The sequence below is a fragment of the Brachycentrus maculatus genome, unplaced genomic scaffold, assembly GCF_059751285.1.
Source record: "Brachycentrus maculatus isolate JH-2025_06_01 unplaced genomic scaffold, ASM5975128v1 h1tg000361l, whole genome shotgun sequence".
NCBI classification, from domain to species: domain Eukaryota; kingdom Metazoa; phylum Arthropoda; class Insecta; order Trichoptera; family Brachycentridae; genus Brachycentrus; species Brachycentrus maculatus.
In genome coordinates, this window is record NW_028281110.1 from 1,001,953 (window position 1) to 1,024,014 (window position 22,062).

A 22,062-nucleotide genomic window follows, 5' to 3' on the forward strand; every position below is an offset into this window, starting at 1 on the left:
TATCCATGGTGACATTTAAAAAAATTACATTTACTCAGTTAAGAATTGAACCAGCTAAATAATGTATGAAAAACACAGTTCGCTAACCACTGTGCTGCGGGGATTCTTAATTACTTTCTGTTTAGTTTGTGAGCCATATTTCATAAATACTTTTGAGAGGAAAATTTTAATTGTTTGAAAATTGACTCTGAAGAAAAAAAAATAAATGCGAATTTAAATTGGCAAGCACGTTTTTCGTCCGTTATAATAATATTTTCATTTATAATTTGGAATGGTGATTATAATAGAAAAAAAACAAATGTAGGGAAAAAAATAAAGTTTCACAATAGACGTCATTAAGTCACGGTATAATATAAATTATAATGAAAAAAAAACTAAATAAAGTATGTAGTTTGATGTATTCATTTTTAAAAACGATTGAAAACGTATTTCAAGCAATTTATTTACATAGTATATAGACTTTCATCACTTATTCGTAATCATTCTGCTAGTAAACTTTCATGACGGAAATTATATAAAAGTATATATATATATGCATATATACATATATATGTATATACATATATATATATATATATATATATATATATATATATATATATATATATATATATATATATATATATATATATATATATATATATATATATATACATATATATATATATATATATATATATATATATATATATATATATATATATATATATATATATATATATATATATATATATATATATATATATATATATATATATATATATATATATATATATATATATATATATATATATATATATATATATATATATATATATATATATATATATATATATATATATATATATATATATATATATAATATATCGTAGTCATACAGGAGAAAGTGACCAACTGCAGTTTTTACAAAAACGTGATTATTAACTATTTGACATCTTACTAGCTTAATACTGCCCTGAAAAAAATCCCAGAGCAATTTTTAACTTGGAAGTGTAATATTTTGACTTGTTAAAAATGACTAACTGCATTGATGTTCATTTTCTTTACAAGCAAAAGTGACCAAGTGACACTTGGACATTATTGCCTGTTGTAACAATTTTCAACGCCATGAAGTTATTTAAAGTTCTGTATTAAACATTTGACATTTAAATGTTTCTAGAGAAACAAAGTGACTAAATTCAAAGTCAAATGGCCAGTAGAGGTAAATTATTGATGAAAATATGCAAAATCAAGAAAGAGTGATCCATATAATGTACATGAATTAAGATTTGACGATATGTTAGATCTCAAATCTTCTTCTAACCCTTATCCGCAACTAATGGTGCATAGGGCACTGCATCGTATTGATGCAGTGTTATCTTGATCGTTACTTACATGAAGGCAGGATGATCACTCCTGCGCTTCAGGGACCAGTCCAGGGTAATATGAAATAAATATTATAGTGTAAAATCACTAATATTTATTTTCAACCCCCCCTGGGAATCGAATCCGGGCTGGAGGACAGAGCACCAGAACCAAACTTAGATTCTGAATCTGAGTCAGAATAATACTTCTTTACTTTTTGTATATTTATTAAAAAAAGTTATGTTATTTAAAAAATATATGTTATCTTACCAGCTAGTTTATTTTCCAAAAAAAAGTTTCTTTCTTAATTTAAATTAATAAAATAAAATGCTTTGAATTAAACTTTTGTATCTGTAACTAACGTTTCCGTTCTCATTCTAAGAATCAAAAGTGACTATCTGCATTTTTTCCTAAATTTTTGCCAGGAAAAAGATACCTACTGCTTTAAGTAATTTTAAAAACTTTAGGATGTAAATTTTCAAAAATATTTTTTACTCATTTCAATATTGGTAAACATCTCTTTTCACACAAAAATAATCACAATCGTGAATACATTATTTCTTTGTTTTTAATTGATAACAAAAGTGTAAAAACGTTTAAATGGCCCTCCTGAACATTTTACGTTTTGTCAGTTGGTCACTTTCTCCTGTGTATATATATATATATATATATATATATATATATATATATATATATATATCTATATATATATATATATATATATATATATATGTATGTATATATATATATATATATATATATATATATATATATATATATATATATATATATATATATATATATATATATATATATATATATATATATATATATATATATATATATATATATATATATATATATATATATATATATATATATATATATATATATATATATATATATATATATATATATATATATATATATATATATATATATATATATATAAATGGCTTGATAATTGTTTTTAATACATTTTATTCTCTTTTTAAACTTTGTAAACGATCTCCTGAATTTGACGTTGTTAAAAGGAGTGAGCGATATATGTAAGTTATTATTTAATTATTTTATCAACTTTAATAAAGAAAATCAACAATTTATTGAAAGATAATGTTTACGCCCACATTTAAAAAAAAAGTTCAAAGGAGATATCTTTTCATTGCATATTATATAAAACGACTTATTTGTATTATGTCGCGAATATTGATAAATTCAATTACACATCAATTCGGATATCTGTCGAAACTTTTTGTACCGCGCGCGAAAGTTTAAGTAAGTTTACAAAAAAGTTTAACTTAGTTTACAGAAAAAGTAAAGTTTGAAGGTAAGAATGATTGGCACCTACCTACCCTCGAGGTCCAGTGTCCACTAGGGCCAGCCTCCACTTATCCTCGGGTAAGGATCCTCGCGATGGCCAGGGGTAGGACGGGGGGATCGATCGGGTAAAGGGGTTAGTCGGAGACAGACCGACTCACGTGTTCACCACTCGGGATGGACGGCACAGGACGCGTCCGCACTTCACGAGTGACGGCACCCAACTGAAGAGTAACCCACAGGAACAAGTCCCGCGGCGGGAAATGTCTGGGGAAAGTCGGGGCATACAAAGGCACGGTGACAATAAAACCTGTACTTCTTTCTTTGACAACTATAATACAACCATTTTTAGTTTTATTTACAACAATTTTACTCAATTCGCAACGCTTTTATTTTATGTAACTAAAAAATAAACTCGTATATATAAAAATTAAATAATTTTTTTTATATATATATCGTAGTCGTACTGGAGAAAGTGACCAACTGACACTGGGAGGGCTACTTAAGTTACTTTTGCTTGGCAAGTAAATAAACACAATATAGTTAGCCATTTTTAACAAGTCAATATATAATACTTCCAAGTTTCAAATCGCTTTGGGATTTTTTCAGGGGAATGTTAAGCTAGTAAGACACCAAATAGTCAATGATCACGTTTTCGTAAAAAATGCACTTGGTCACTTTCATGAATATTTATTTCGCAAACACCCATTGAGAAGATATTTCTATTAGCGTCAAGTATTATTTTTACTAAAAAAATAAAAATAAAAATAAATTGTATTGTAAATAACATTCTAAAAATACATTTATTAAAATAAATAAAATAGATGTTTCTGTGTTGATACATATAAAAAAAACTTTACTTTTTACTATAAACATTCACTCAGCATGTTATTTTATGAGGTAAAATAAAAAAAAAACCAACTAGTATCGCACCGATTCTCCGCAGGGGTAGGCAGAGAGAATTGAACGCCACACCAATTTTCAAATAATTCTCACCTCTTTACATTCATGCATCACCTCATACATATTCGTCGATTATTTCTACTCTTCACCTGACCACATTCAAGTATTTAGAATTCTTGATCATACCGAATTTTCTTCGGTCAAGTTTTTTTCCTCTGCTCCTGTTTCTAACTATACTCTCGTCATAAATTCACAAACTATTTCAACACTCTTTCATTGGTATTTCCAAGTGCATTCACATGTTATATGCGTTTAACTGTTCTTTATCACTCATTAGATTCACACACGTTTGTTCATTCATCTCAACACACGTTTTGGTAAATTTATCGAAAATGCATTTCTCAGCCTTTCATTCTGCCCTTATATTACCGTTCAAACATTCATCATTCATGTTTAATAAATGTTTTTTCCCTTTTTACAAAGTCGTCCAATACTATACGCTTTTCTTTGCTCGGTAGATCCAACCAGAAGCGACGACCGCCCCGCCTGGCGCCAAGGCTGGTTCATGCCTTTCCCTTTTCCCTTAGTACCTATTCTCTCATTGTCGACTTTTCCGTTGATCCGTACTTGCGAGATGATCCCCGTTTACTCGACACCCATAAATATGGAATTATAACTTTTAAACCAGCTTATAAAATAAAACAAAATTTTAGAATGCTCCCGATTGTGTGAATGAAACGATAAATAATCGTGATCCTCTACAACTTTAAACGTTTAAGATTTGAATAAACACGTCAATACAACAATACTAAGTGTGTCCGAATACTTGTACACAAATCTGGGTTTTCACCACTTTATTTAAAAAAATAACATTTCAACATGATGAAGAAGATGGGATTATGGGAGTCTGGGCATTTACAGAGCTTAAGACATGTCAAAGGTTGGTTTTTATTATTAAGTACCTGGACACACTCAAAATGTTGTGAATAAAAATTAAAAGCTGCAGAAAATTGAAAATCATAATTTTGCGCATTTTTCAGTATTTAAGAAATAATTCGAATTTCGGATCTTTCATAAATCTAAATAAAAGAGTTTCTGTTAAATAAAACTTTCTCAATCCAACATAGATGGCTCTTGTGAACTCATTTGTACTATGTATTGTATCATGATTTTATTGATGTATCATATTTAAGAGTTCCAAAAATTATTAATATTAAAAAAAGGGTGGATGTTGCACTTGTGTAAAAATTACTTGCCCAACCTATGACAAGTCATAAGCCCTGTAAATGTTCAGACTTCATTGATATATGGTCTATCTCATGACGTTCCATGGCTAAGTTCACAACAGCCGCGTATGAATCGATTCAGAAAGCTTTTATTTAGCAGTGACCCTTTTATTTGTATACAAGATCCGAACCTATGTTTTACATATTGGGAAAGCTATATCGCTCACTCCTTTCAACAACGTCACATACCAAAATCGTTAATTTTCAGATGTGCATATTTTCGGAATGCCAAAAAATGTAATATATCCCAACAAAAGTGGCATATTTTAAACTAAATATTTACCCGCTACAGGGCAGAAAGTGTTGTGTTTGCATTTTGAAGAAAATGTATTGTTTAATTATTTTTTTTAAATATCCTAAATATTTTTCAAATGGAGAAAAAACCTTCAAGTTTTACCTAAAAAGATTAAGAATCTATTGCAGAGCAAAAAGTTCAATAAGTGGCTTGATATTTATTTTTAATACACTTTATTATATTTTCAAACCTTAAAAACGATCTCGTGAAAAATCAAGTTTTTTGATATATGACGTTGTTGAAAAGAGTGAGCGATATTTTGCATACTGGGAAACATCAGAAAATCTGGTTTTAAATTATTTTTGCACCTAATACTTTGACCAGTTATTTTGGGACCAAATCTAGGTTTCTTCAAATAGGTGTTATTTTTCATTTTTGACATCTCTAACTTTTTTTAGAGATATTTCTATTCGACGTGTTATTTTTTATTATTGACAAATACTTGGTTTGTTTATTAATATATCATTTTATTTGGTGAATAATCTGATGTAAAAGTACAATATTTTATCTGCCTGAATACCGGAAATTTTCAACAATACGTCCTATTTACCAATTAATGCTGGCAAAAATAATTAGTTTTTTCATTTTTTTCATGTTCTCTTCCCCAAGGATCTTCTTATTAAATGTTTGAAACAGATGCTCAAAAAAATATCTCACGTTTTTTTAATATTCGGTTTCATTAACGCTATATCTCCTTCCATTCCGAAACGAGAAAAGGGTTTAAATTGACGGGAGATTATTAATCAACAGTTTTGTGATTTCTTGATGAAATAATTCTTCCAGAAATATACAGGGTGCCCGGAATAATTTGACAGTACCTACTAATTTACTCAACTTCGTTAGCGGAAATGGCACACATTTCAAAAATGTTTTGAAGCTCCAAAATGACAAAAAGAAGGAAAAAAGTTTTGAAATTTTGCGACAGCTTAATTTCTTACAAATTGATATGTTTAAAAAAAGTTTTTTTTAAAAAAAAAATAATAAATGTGCAATTTTTTGCATGTGTCTAAATACTTGTTCATAAATCTGGATTATTTCCAATTATAGGACTATTTTTCATATTATTTTTTGACATCTTATCAAAAATGAAGAAGAATATGGAAGTCTGGGCATTTTTCTCATGTGTGTGATTATAATCCAGGATTCGGACCTCACATACTAATAAAACAGTTTATGCTCAATAAAAAGCTTCGTTTCATCTCACCAATAGATGTCTCTAGTGAAGTTCTAGTGATTCAAGAACAATGTTTCAAAATTAGTCCATATATATAGAACTACCAAGAATTTGAGTAATGTGGTCGTCAATAATGGGTAGAATTGGTGAAAGTTTCACGTATGTAAAGTGATCACTTTAACCAGCCTATGATGGTCGTCAGCTCCGTAAATGCCCAGACTTCCATATTCTTCTTCATCTTTGATGAGATGTCAAAAAATAATTCAAATGATTTTTATTTTTTTCAATCTGTATAAATAAAAGTATAAATCTTCAATTAGTACCGAACTGATATATGCATGGAAGCGAGATATGAATTTGGTAAAAGAAGGATGAAAGCAAAGTTATTGATGTTGAAAGGCGTTCCCTCAAACGTATGTGTGGAAAATCGTTTTATGAGAAATATGAAAATGAAGATTTCAGAAAGGAATATAGAATAAGAAAAAAAGGATTATGGATATGTGGAGCAAATGGAAAACGAGAGACTGAATACGTTTTGGCTAATCCTACATATCAAATTGTTATTTTTCGTGTATTTTAAGTAGAGTTTATCAATATGAAGATAATATTGGCGATGGTCGATAAATGAATAAATATATGTGTACTACAATTATTAGTAAAGGTTTAAAAAAATACTGCATAGAAAAATAGGAAGCACGATTTATTGGAATACATGAAGAAATAAATCTGAGAGTTTTTTTTTAAATTCAATTCAATTTATTCAATAATTATTAAAATAAACATTACAAACTAACATTTAAAGCGTATAAATTCAAAACATATACATAAAAAGCGAGAACACTCTCGTTAAAGATGTAGACACATGGAACAGATCAATGTTCGGCGTGATATTGTTTAGCATAGCGGTTGCTCTTCGTACAGGCATAATAACCATCAGCAGGTTAGTTTCGTTTGTACATTTAATGTTTATCAATTAAATATGTTATTCCAATGCATAAATTAAGGCGTATTAAAAATAAACGTACGGATAACAACATCCCTTTCAATTAAAAGATAAAAACACACACGTGCTTTCCCTCCACTTTTGCGGTTAAAATTTTGTGAGTATCAAATTGTAATTAGCGTACGCATGTCCTATATTTTTGTGTACTACATTCGTAACAAATATCGTTATGTTGAGATTTCCATCATCAAAATAACACGATATATACAAATATATATATATATATATATATATATATATATATATATATATATATATATATATATATATATATATATATATATATATATATATATATATATATTTATATATATATATATATATATATATATATATATATATATATATATATATATATATATATATATATATATATATATATATATATATATATATATATATATATATTTTGGTCTGTATAAACCACTTAGCTTTAGTTGCAAGCTACTCTGGATACAAAAAATATAAAATATTTATCATAATAATAATATCAAAATAAAAACTGATTAATAGATAAACTTTGAAATACTTACCCCACATTAAGGATGAATAATTAGATTTATAAATTATAATGTATACGTAAGATTATTAAACGCTGTTGTGTTAGGTATCCGGAAACAAATTGTTTCACAAAATAGCCTCAAAACTTTTAAATGCCCAAACAAAAAGATACTTAAATCCATTAGTCAAAATTATCCAGATAGATAAAAAGCACTGTTTTCTTTCAATTGAGATTATGAATTTAATAAGTTTAAAGGTGTTTAAATACATAAATTAACTTACAACATTTTGAGTGTGTCCAAATACTTGTTCACGAATCTATCTCCAATTAGGGATTATTTTTCTTACCAATACACTCCTAATTGGAGATAATTCAGATTTGTAAACAAGTATTTGGACACACCCAGATGTTATCAATAAATTAACTGGTCAAATTATGACCCAAAATGAAAAAGGATATTTTCTAGTGTTTCTCAGTATGTGAATACAAACTAAAATTTCGACCTCACATAAAAATGAAAAAGTTTCTACTTAATAAAAAGCTTCTCTCATCCCACCACAGTGGTCTTTAGTAAAGTTCTAGCGAATTCAAATACCATGTTTCGAGTTTGATCAATATATCTAGTTCAAGTTCCAAGAATTTGAGTCGTGTGGTTGTCAATAATGGGTAGAATTCGTGAATGTTACACGTGTGCACAGTGATGAGTTCTTTAATGTTACACTTAAACAAGCCTATGACGGTCGTGAGCCCCGTTAATGCCCAGATTTTTTTTTATCACAATATAAACTAATAAAACAACTTATTTTAAGACGTCATCTTTTTTATCTCTTAATGATTTAATAGTTATTATAACATAAATGTGGAATTGTTTAATTGGCTTTATTTTTATAAATGTAACTATTTTTGTAAATGTAATGAAATGTTTATTATTGTCAATGTTTTTTTTTTATTATTTACTTTTTTAAATGTAAAGCTGTATAATTCCCGAAAAAAAACATAATAAAATAAAATAATGTTGAACGCAATATTAATGAAAACGAATTTCAGATAAGATGACTGCACTATGATGTAATGTGTTTATTTTACATTTGTTTTATAGGTGTTAGCAAGTACACAGTTTGGAACCACACGCCACTTGACCATTAATCTTATGGGGTGGATTTTATCATAAAGGATCAAAGGGGGTTGGAAGCGATGTCGTGAAGGTATGTTAATCCCAAACCAAACTTTTCTGAGCCTGCAATGACAGTTTATAACAGTGAACGTACCGAGGGTCGTACTGATTTTAGGAATATTAAAAACAAAGACACAACAAGACATTTCTTAATGGTTTATAATCACAAAGTCAACTTTTCCATTATTAATTAAAAAATCTTGAGATTTGTTTGTACATTTGTATGCATACAATAAATAGAACACAAACTTTGTTATTGACCGTATTAACGTATAACTCATATAGTACAAGTATTTGATAACTTTTTTCATTTTCTTCTTTTTATTTTATTTCTGTTACAATAAAATATTTATATGGTATTAGTGATTTTAATCAATTTTTATTTCTGATATCTATTGTATTCTTGCCAGTATCCTTTATTAAAACCTAAAATAAAATGTATACCCACACACAGGCCATGCTTTTGTGGGATTTTTTTGTGTCAATATTTTTTTACTTATCATGTATTGTGAAATGCAAAAGAATTTTAAATAAAGAAAAAAACTTATGTTTTTGGTATTATTATTCCAATTGTTGGAGACGTATCCATTTCTAAAGTAAGATATGGTGCTTGTCAAACCGGTTGGAAAAATAATTTTAAATATAAAGCGGTTTATGACAAATTTTGTGTTTTATTAATTTTATAAAGTTTATAAAATATGGCACAAAGTTTCAGCAAAAAACATTGAATACAAACATATAAATGTAAAACATCATCAGCATTAAAGCTACACATATATACTCACCGAATGACTTCACATAAGTATATATATATATATATATATATATATATATATATATATATATATATATATATATATATATATATATACATATATATATATATATATATATAAATATATATATTTATATATATATATATATATATATATATATATATATATATATATATATACATATATATATATATATATATATATATATATATATATATATATATATATATATATATATATATATATATATATATATATATATATATATATACACACACACACACACACACACATATATATATATATATATATATATATATGTGTGTGTGTGTGTGTGTGTGTGTGTGTGTGTGTGCAGGCTTTTCTGCAGGTAGGATAGTAAGGATAGGGAAGATAAATGTGAAAAAAACATCACAAACACCCACATCAGTTGAAAATAAATCTTTTTTGTTTTCAACTGTTTTTAACTTTTGAATTTATTTTGCACCTGGAGAGAATCGAACGCGCGACGCCAGTTTCGCAGTCGGGCGTCTACCCAACAACGCCACAACGCCTGTAAATACGTGTGACATTATATTATATTAACACTACAACGCATAACATACGAATTTTTAAAAAAGTCCTTCAATGTTGTACGCAATGATAAGCCTATTTTTTCATTCGATTACCCTGAAAATCCAATTTCATCTTAACGTAACATGAAGGTTTTCCTGTAAAAGAGGTCAACCTTATTTAACGCACGAAAAAATAGACATGACTCAAAACATTACCTTTACATACTCCTGACTGTGAAATTTGTTCATACATACGTTCACTGCGAATCTCACATTCTCATATTCTTAAGAAATTGGTTGTGAGCCAAACTACTTGTAGACTAAATCTATGCTTCATCCACTTCCGTAGTGTATTGGTCAGCACGGTCGGCTACCGTGCTGGAGGTCCTGGGTTCGATTCCCAGGGGGGTCAAATAAATATAAGTGATTTTTTCACTCTTATATTTATTCAATATTACCTTGGACTGGTACCGGAAGCGGATGGCTGATCACCTTTCCATCATGTGTAAACGTTCAATATAACACTGCGTTTATATGATGCAGTGTCCTTTGCACCATTGGGGTGCGGATTAGGTTTTGAATGAAATGAAAAATCTATGCTGGCATATTTTTAAAGAGCTTAAAAAAAGAGAAATATTTGTGTTTTTATTATTTACACAAATATTTAAACTTCATACTATTTCTGTCAGCCTTAGCGGCTCAGTATTAGAAGTAGGTATCAAATTGTGGTAGAGTGGGTTTGTAGTAACTCTGACTTAAGAATCCGCGACACTAACCACGGGACCACAACCCGACACGTTAAAATGTGAATACATGGTACAATATTTTATCGTAATAGCCTAGATATGCCACTTATGTTTACATAGTAATCAATATTAAAACTATTTTTCTTAAAGAAAAAATCACCAGGTGTTATTGATATCTCAACAAACTTAGGGAATAATATCCAGTGTTGATATTTACAGGGCTTACGACCTGTCAAAGACTGGTTATGTGATCACTTTAAACACGTGTAACATTCACCATTCTTCCCATTGTTGACTCAGCTTTTTGAACTCCTACATATATCATAAATCTCATGACGCTTAATGTGTGAGTTCATTGGATCCATCTATGGTTGGTTTAGAATGTTTTTATTTAGCAGAGACCCTTTTATTTATGTAGATGTATGCAAGATCCTTACCGGATCATTTTGCATACTGGGAGACGCCTGTAAACATTATTTGAATTTTTCATGCAGCCTATAACTTGTCCAACTGCGCACTGTATGGTCAGCGCGTTTGACTACCGTGATCACCTTGCCGCCTTGCAATTAACGAACAAGATAACACTGCGTCACTACGATGCAGTGCCCTATGCAGCATTGGGTGAAGATAAGGGTTAAAAAATTACTAAATAATAATGAAAAATCAACAGCAATTTGAGTGTGTCCAAATACTTGTTCACACATCTGGATTATTTATTGACTTGGCGTTTAATTTGTAGAACTCCATTTTAATTTATGTATTAATTTTAAATCAAACACATATTTTTTGAGTCTACTAAGTTGTATTTTATTAACAAAAAACACATAAAAATTATATTGTGACAATTGTTTCGCCTTGTTAGGGCATTATCAAACGAATGATAATGATAATGCCCTAACAAGGCGAAACAATTGTCACAATATAATTTTTATGTGTTTTTTGTTAGTAAAATACAACTTAGTAGACTCAAAAAATCTGTGTTTGATTTAAAATTAATACATAAATCTGGATTATCTCCAATTAAAGCAGTTATTTTATATATTATTTGACATCTCAACAAAGATAAAGTAGAATATGGAAATATGGGCATTTACGGGGCTAACGACAGTCGTAGGCTGATTTAAGTGATCAATAATGGGTAGAATAGGTGAATGTTACACGTGTGTAAAGTTATCACTCAAACCAGCCTATGACGGTCGTAATTCCCGTAAATGCCCAGACTTCTCCATCTTTGTTGAGATGTCAAATATATTTTAAAAATCAACTTATTTCTTTTGGGTTATTTTTAGTATAATAATTTGATCCTTCAATGTTTAAAATTCAATTTCTCGAGATCAACCGTTCGAGTACAAAGGAGCATAGAGCCATCGGTATTCGCTAAATTTCAGTACTCCTGAAAGGACATCGGTGGCTGAAATGTGAACTGAATTGGGAATTCAAATTAGAGTCGTTCCTGCCTCCGCCTGCGGGCTCATCCGGAGATAGCAGCAGCTTTAATCTAAGTAAGGATGTGAGAATAGGCGCCCCACTTGGATTGTGTGAACAAATTAGGTTGCCTTTGTTATACTAGTGACTTCAAATTACTCCGTTTACTTTGGTATTTATGATCTATCTAGATTGACTCGATAGAAAACACTCCAAGGATTAAAAATGTTTCAGACAGTCAACGAGTTTGTGAAATATTAAGGCTTAAATGCCATTCCGATTTTTAATAAAGAAATTTATAATCATAATACACGAGGACATAACAAAATACACGTGGAGCCGATAAACAGTACTAAATTTGGAGTAAGGTCCTTAAAATATATCGCCTATACCCGAATTAACCAGCTGCCTGATGATCTGAAAAATGATCTGAAAAATACTATATGGATACATGTGTTTATTCAAATTTTCTTATTTTGTTTTTACCTTTTTTTATATATTTTCTAATTCGTTATATTTTCTCATTTGTTTATTTAAAATATGCTTCTTACCTTTTGTTTTTCTAATTTATTGATTTAAAATATGCTTCTTATGCCTATTTATTATACCTGTTTATTGTTTTTATATTTTGCCATGTAATAGTTTTGGTAATTAAAAAAAATATATTTTTTGTTACTTTATTATTTGTGTTCTAGTCTTGTCAACCTAAATCCCATGTCCCGAAATGAGAAAAAGAAATAATCATCGCGAATATTATATATATGACTTATGTATGTAATACGTTTTGAAAAATTAATAAATAAATAAATAAATGTAGCTGTTACATTCCGCACCATTTTCAAAAACCGTATGAATGTCTAAAATGATTCGGAATTTATCAAAATAAGTATCAAAATAAATTTTATTATATAGTGATGTTTACCGTGTAAAATTTTCATTAATTTTGACATCTCGAATCCTAATTGGAGGCAATCCAGATTTGTCACACACTCAAAATATTGAGTTAAATTTAAACGAAAAATTTAGAAACAAACTTCATAAAATAAAAAAAAAAATTGTTTTAACCACTTTTCATTGTTACACTTTATTTAACCGGTTTCGACAAGAACCTTGTTATCATCAGGGTTTATGTTTTGTCCGCCTCCGTAGTGTAATGGTCAGCACGCTCGGCTACCGTTCTGGAGGTCCCGGGTTCGATTCCCAAGGGGGGGTAAAATAAATATGTGATTTTTTCACTGTATTATTTATTCAATATTACCATGGACTGAAGTATGTACCTGAAGCGGAGGGCTGATCACCTTTCCTTCGTGTGTAAACGATCAAGATAACACTGTGTTTATATGACACAGTGCCCTATGCACCATTGGGGTGCGGATAAGGGTTTTATTATTATTATTATTATGTACTAAATTCTAAAACATTGATGACAAGGTTCTTGTCGAAACCGGTTGCATAACGTGTACCAATAAAAGGTGGTTTAAACAAAATTGCTTTATTTTATAAAGTTTATAAATTGTGCCACAAAGTATCTGCGATAAACATTCAAGAAATTTAGAAACAAGTTCATTGAACTAAATGTAGACTTCAAATAACAAATTAATTTTTTGTAATAAAACGCTGTAAGAAAAAGATAGTTGGTGGGATTTTAATTGATTGGATATTTAAAACGTTATTCTTAATATATGTAAGTATTTGTTTATAATATATAACATTTAGAAATTAGCTTCCAAAATCAGTACAGAGAACGTAATGAAGATTTCTGCTTTCTGGAATTGACTCTCAGGGACCTTATAAGTTTTTATACATAATATAAAAACCGTCTTTGCCCAAATTGGCGGCGGTCCTTATTGCGCTCTGTTAGGTTTTTTGGATTCGGCTATTTTGAAGATAGTAAAAAAATATTAATTGATTCGGCAGCACTTTGTTGTAATATCTATTGTTTTTATTTATGGTTTAGTTGGTAACGTTTTCTTAAAATCAGTTGTGACACGTTTTGTATGCATTTAACGTCATAAATGTGTTTAAAAATGATGCAGAATACATCAAAACACGTGTCATAATAGAGTTTATGAAATACCGTTTTACCAAGTAAAATCTAAATAAAATAAACATGTTTTGGGTTGAATTTATTATTTTTAGTTTTAGATGCCGTTTTGGAATATATATTCGATAATTAAGACCATTCCCTTTTAATTTTTTTAAGCTGTATCTTAATTTGAAAAGTTATAATTTTTACCGATGAACACTGCAATGAGGTGTGAACAATACCGGGCGTATTAACCCAAAAAAAAAAACAAAATAAATCTTATTAAAAAAAACCGTAGAAATTTTTCACAATTTACTTCTATTGAAATATAACAAAATTGAATCGCGTTTTAATGAAATCAAACGCCACATATACCATAAATAGGCTTTGTTTAAGATATCATAAAAAGCCTAAAAAGCATAAAAGATTTTATTGGTAGAGTACTCTAAAAACGCGATGAATGTTCGACAATCATGAGGTTTCATTCAATTTTCGATACTTCAATACACTTGACAAAGGAAAAGCTATAAAGTACATTGACATTTACGTTACCAAATATATCGCTCACTCCTTTCAACGACGTCATATATAAAAAATCGTAAACCTTCAGTTGTCGATGTTTTCGAAATGCCCAGAAAATGTACTACATCCCAGCGAAAGCGGCATATTTTAACTTTATATTTACCCGCTACCGGGCAGAAAGTGTTGTTTTTGCATTTTGAAGAAAAGGTATTGTTTAATTATTTTTATAAATATACTTAACATTTTTCAAATGGAGAAAAAATATTCAGGTTTTACCTAAAAAGATCTGTTGCACAGTAAAAAGTTCAACAAGTGGCTTAATACTTATTTTTAATAAATTTTATTACATCTTTAAACTTTAAAAACGATCTCCTGAAAAACCAAGTTTTTTGATGTATGACGTAGTTGAAAGGAGTGAGCGATATATCAAAAAGAATAATACCCGTGTAACTTTTTATTATTTTGACAAACGAAACCATTTAAGCACTGTTTCTTTTCTTAATGTATAATATAACAAGAAAATATAAACGTGTGTTCAATTCCCAGCGAGGCGCAAAGTATTGTAATGACATCAAAGGGATCCTTTTCACAAAGATTTATTACATATTTTTTTTAGAATTATTATTGCTAATACGAAATAATATCGCTAATGTGTTTAGTTGATCCCTTGAGGGTACTTGGTTACATTAGCATGACCGTTCACTCACGTTATGTGTAATATATTCAATATATTCATAAAGTTCACCTTGCTTAATACAATCAAAAATTAATTTAATAATGGATTCGATAATATGGATTCAACATCACTAAGTACAGATAGGAGTTATAAGACTTATATTAAATTGTCATGAAACATTTCAAAATTGTATTTTAAAAACTTCTTTTGTTGACGATTAATCTTTGAAAATAGAGAATCATAGAAGAAAAGGCACCATAGTACTTCTAACGGGAGCAAATGTTTCTGGTGTAGAAGCTTGCTTTTTTATTTGTTTTCTTTTTTTAGAATGTGTGAAAAAGGACAGGAAAACAAATTTATGACGCTAATGTATATGCTAATGTAATGGTAATAGAAGCAGAGGAAGACCGAAGAAATCTCCCCACAATCAAATTTATCAAAAACTTAAAAGTGGTTTGGTGAGGAGTCGGAATAACCGGCGGGTTTGTATAAGAAAGCGGGATTCTTCTACAACTTTAACAAGTTTTTTTTTTTTTTTATAATTTGTGTTATTAATATTAACGCCTTTAATGTAAGTTTGTCTTGTATATGTTAATTTTTTAATAAATTTAATTTTATTGCATTGAATTCAAAGGAGTTGCACGAATGTGTAAGAGACGAAGATGGTTTGCAAAGAGAGATTGGTGTGGCATTCTATTCTTTCCACTTACCTTACCTGTGAGGAAACGGCATGATGGTTAGTTAGTTAGTTATTTTTTTTCCATATAAAAGAGTTCTGAGTTTAATACTATTAGAAAAATGTAAGTTTTTTAAAAAATATATGATATATCGAACAGATACATCTTTTTTCATGTATTTATTATTTTATCGGGTTTATTTTCCAATCCATTATTATAATATATTCATCATTTTATGGTTTTTGCGGGTGCTTTTTAGGTTACGGGTTGAGTAAAGGTTTCTAACAACGGAAGAAAGCTTCCTTTGGGAATAAAACGGAACTTCCGGGAGAAATACGCGCTGCTCGGAGGGTACTGCTAAATTGCAGGGAATTTACGAGAAATTTACCATAAACCCACGTATTTTTATACATTTTCAAACAAATTTGACAACCCACAAAATATTACTTTATAAAAAACGTATCCAGTTATTTTTAAGAGTTCAAAGTTCGTAAATATTCCGGATTTGTGTTTATATTATTTTTAATTTCATCCTGTTGGCATCACACAAAATAGTCGTTTTTCTGTTATCTATTTCAAATCGTAAATAAAACACTTGTTTTTTTACTACTTTAGTAAATCTATGTATTATATTTAGTAACGACTTATTTAGGAAGCTACAGATGGTTCCTTCTACGAGTTTAAAAATAAAATCTTCGTTAGTTATCTTAGAAGTTTATATTTAATCTCATTAATAACTGATAAATTAACTAAGAAAAAAAATCTATTGAAAATGCGGTTAGGATATTTAGCTAGCATAAAGTCGCAAGTTCGTTTCACGGGGGCAGCGGAGAGCACATTTTTTATTATCAGGGTAAGGTGTTTCTAGTGAAAAACAGCGTATAAATAGATAAATATTGTCACAGAATATTTCAAGCCTTCTTTTAAATCTATTAATTGTAATAATATATGTTTTGTTATTAAAAAATAACCCAGAATATACGAGTACGTAGTTTTTGCTTTGCTATCACAGTTTTATATGGTTTTCCACTAAACTAGAATAGGCACTGATTATCTGCTTATGTGAAACAAATACCACTACTTAGAGGATCAAAACAAGTATTTTTTGACCCAATATTTATTTAACCTTTTACTGAATACTTTGCCTTTATATAACTATCAAATAAACTCGGTGGTGCCAAAAAGAATTAGAAGAATAAGACATCTCTTCTACAAATCCTTATTTAAGGACAAACCATAAATTACATAAAACTTCACATATTTCTTGTAAGTTCTGTATGAAACATTCTCGTATTTTCTCCCTATTTGAAGATGTCTCTTCTGCGGGAAATTGGGTACTGAGTAGCGTATAATAGGGGATGTTAGTTAAGGTTACCTTTTCATGGCACGTTTTTCTATCCCTTTTGGCTTATCCCATACCTACACCCATGTCACAAAGTAGATTTTGGGAAAAGTCAAGCATTCAGAGTCTTAAAAGTTTAATACAGTTTACTATGAATACATTATTTCCCAATTTGTTAGAAACTGCGTATAGAAACTGATTTGTACACAAAATTTTGGTAACAATTGTGCCTTTTTGTGTAACTTTCACCATTTTTTATTATTAAACATCCATATTGCATTACTTTTTGAAACCTGTATTTAAAAAAATCAATGGCGATGCAACTATTCACATGAATGGTTAACGTTTATTTATTTATTCGGAAATTGTTAAGCTTTACATTAAAAAATATAAAAAATAAAAAATAGTTATACTTACAAAAATAGTTACATTCATAATAATAAAGCCAATTAAAGAATTCCACATTTATGTTATAATTACTATTAATACACTAAGAGACAAAAAACATGAAGAGTGGGAGTATGTATGTGAGGAAGTGAGTCAAAGGGTAAGGGTATGATATAAAAAAATGGAATATGCAGGAAGGAAAAGGAAAGCAGAGGAATTAATGAAAGTGGTTAGGTTAGGTTAGGTTAGGCCATAAATGAAAAGGTATCAAAAAGTATTCTGGGGTAAAAACTGATATTTTGTCCAAATGATTTTTGTTGTTGTTATAATGAATATAATTCCTTATAATTTTTCATTATTATTTTGTTATTGAATATGGATACAAAAGTTTTTGTTTTTAAATAATTTTAATTTATTTTCTGGACATTTGTATTTTTACAATCTTAAAATTAATAACGGAGTTCTCTTCAATAAAGAGACTAAGCTATTTTGGTTTGAGAGGGACTTAATCATATTATTTATTGTTTACATTTGTTGGTTTTATAATTTATTTTGACTAAAATTATAAGAATTTTAGGCGTGCGGTGGTTTGACTTTGTGAGGAATGAAGAGATAAGGCGGAAGACGCAGCAAATCTTGGTCACAACTGTCGTCAAGAGAAGGCGATTCAGTTGGCTTGGCCACGTACTCCGCATGCCTCCCGAGAGCCGCCATCAAGCTTGCCTCTTTTACAAGGCATCAGGTTCGCGCCACCCAGGACGACCACTGCTGACAATTCGTCGGCAGTTCTCGTCAGAACTTCTGAACGCTGATCTGGGAGGATGCAAATGAGCTAGCAGCCGACGGAAAAGCCTGGAGACAGTTTATGGACTCCATGTGCTCCACCTAGGGAGCGGTACAGTTTAATAATAATATTATTAACAATAATAATAAAACCCTTATCCGCACCCCAATGGTGCATAGGGCACTGCGTCATATAACGCAGTGTTATCTTGATCGTTTACACACCAAGGAAAGGTGATCAGCTCTCCGCTTCAGGTACTAGTCCAGGGTAATATTGAATAAATATTACAGTGAAAAAATCACTTATATTTATTTTACCCCCCCTGGGAATCGAACCCGGGACCTCCAGAACGGCAGCCGAGCGTGCTGACCATTACACTACGGAGGCAGACAGACAGAATAATATTAATTATTATTTTTGTTGTTTTTTTTTTATGTTACCCTTTATTTCAAAAGTATGATGTTAAGCAAATATCTGCATTCTTATTAAAAGAATATAGAAGAATAGAACTAGTTTAACCAAGACTTCAGCTAAAAGTGAAGGAATGGGGGTAGATTTTCATATAGTGATTAAAACATTTATTCATATTACGAGCCCACAATCTCGAGAGCCTTGTAGAATTTCTAGTTTTCCTTCAGAACCGAAGACAAACCTAAGATTTTGAGTAAGGTTTCGTGAATCAATAGTGTTATTATATCTTTGTTTTGAAATACAAAGCAAGTTTATATTAACACGCCGATTGAAAACCCTTTTGCCCGGATCATCTTCGCAAACATATTAAACAGAAATATTTTACCACAATATTTAAATTAAACTTTATAGGATATTATTTAAAGCACCCATTCCAAATTATCGATAAAATTCAACTAGGTAGATAGAAACTCAGTAGGTACTCGGTAGGTACTAAGTAGGTAGTAGAATTTAATATTTATTTGAAATAATACTTGAAGTAAATAAGGGAAATAAAGAAAACGAATGATATAAGTGACTTTGTGGTAATATTGATATTTTTAATTTAATTTTATTTGGTAAATACTACTACTGGTGTTTACCAAGTAATCTTTATTTCAATTCAAACCCAATGGTGCATAGGGTACTGCAATCTATAAACACAGTATTACCTTGATCGTTAACACACGAAGGAAAGGTGATCAGCCCTCCGCTTCAGGTACCAGTCCAGGGTAGTATTGAATAAATATTAGACTGAAAAAATCACTTTTATTTATTTGACCTCCCCTGGGAATTGAACCTGGGACCTCCAGAACGGTAGCCGAGCGTGTTGACCAAGTAAATAGTGGTATTTAAATAGTAAAATTTTATTATATTGCGTTTTCTTTTAAAATTTATTTATTTCAGATTATATTTTTATAGTGTTGACATCGTCAAATGATATTTTCACCGTAGATAACACTGTTTTGAAATAATGCTGTGCCCTTTGCACCTTTGGGTGCGGATAACAGTCACAATGAAATGAAAAATTAAACGATGATTTCAAAACATATTCTTCGTAGTGTTATGGTTAGCGATTTTAGCTACAGCACTCGAGGCACCGGGTTTGATTCCCAGAGGAAGTGATCTTTTTTCCATTTTTCACCATAATATTTATTGAATATCACCCTAGACTGGTACCTGAAACGTAGAAGTGATTACCTTGCCTTCGTATAAGTGACGATTAAGATAACACTAGGTCAGTTCTTATGGAGTGCCCCATGCACCACTGGGAGCGGATAAAGGAAGAAGAATGTTTTTAATGAAATTTAATATGATATTATTTCTAAAGTATAATGATTTTAATAAAAATCTCTGTGTATCTTTTGGGACAACATGTGTTTGGTTTTGTGTTTGGTTTGTGTTTTTGAATGGGTTTGTGAGTAAACATATCGCTCACTCCTTTCAAAGACGTCATAAATCAAAAAACTAGATTTTTCAGGAGATCGTTTTTAAAGTTTAAAATATAATAAAATATATGAAAAATAAATATCAAGCCACTAATTGAACTTTTTACTGTGCAACAGATCTTTTTAGGTAAAACCTGAATGTTTTTTCTCTATTTGTAAAATATTTAGGATATTTAAAAAATAATTAAACAATACCTCTTCTTCAAAATACAAAAACAACACTTTCTGCCCTGTAGCGTGTAAAAATTAGGTTAAAAATATGCCGCTTTTGCTGGGATATAGTACATTTTCCGGCCATTCCGAAAATATGCACAGCTGAAAATTGACGATTTTTGATATATGACGTTGTTGAAAGGAGTGAGCGGTATGTATATATTGTACATATTCTCCGTTCAATACCTGTCACTAACAGCTGATGGCTCATTTCGGGATCGAATCAACAAATCCTTTTAGATTATCGCATACTCGCGAGATGATTGATACAGTGCATATTATATTATTGTCAATTTTATGTTCACCACATACGTAATGGCAACAACGTTGAGCGGAAAGTGTAGTACGTATTATACAATTCCATTAATTGGTTCGGCAGTCACTTTGGGGCAATATCTATCAATTTTTACTACCACTATTTCTTAAAATCTATTATGTTCGGTGTTTAAAAATACCGATGTTTAACGGCGATTTTCCACACATGAAATGTTGCTTGACGGGCAAAACATGAACAAAAGCTCAATAAAAGCTTTCCTCATCCCACCATACATGTTTTAGTTAAATCTCGCACACTATGTTTCGAGTTTGATCAATATATATATAGAAGTTTCAAGAATTTTAGCAGTGTGGTTGTCAATCAATGGCAGAATGGGTAAATGTTACGTGTGTGTCTTTACACACATCACTTAAATCAGCCTTTGATGGTGGTAAGCCCCGTAAATGTCCAGACTTCCATATTCTTCTTCATCTATGTTCAGATGTCAAAAATAATATAAAAAAAAGCATTTTCTTCATCGTAGAGTCACTGGTGATAAAAAATGGATCCACTATAATAATCAAAAAGGTGTTTTTAATCATATAATAATTCAAAAGATTAAATATAATATGATAATTATTGGTCTATCACTACGTTCTTCACAAGAAAGAACACATTCCATTCCTCGCTATAACACATCATATTTCAGTAATTCCTTCTCTGTCCAAGCGACCAGACTATGGAATGAATTACCTCTCCTTGTAAAAAATGCACTTTCTCTA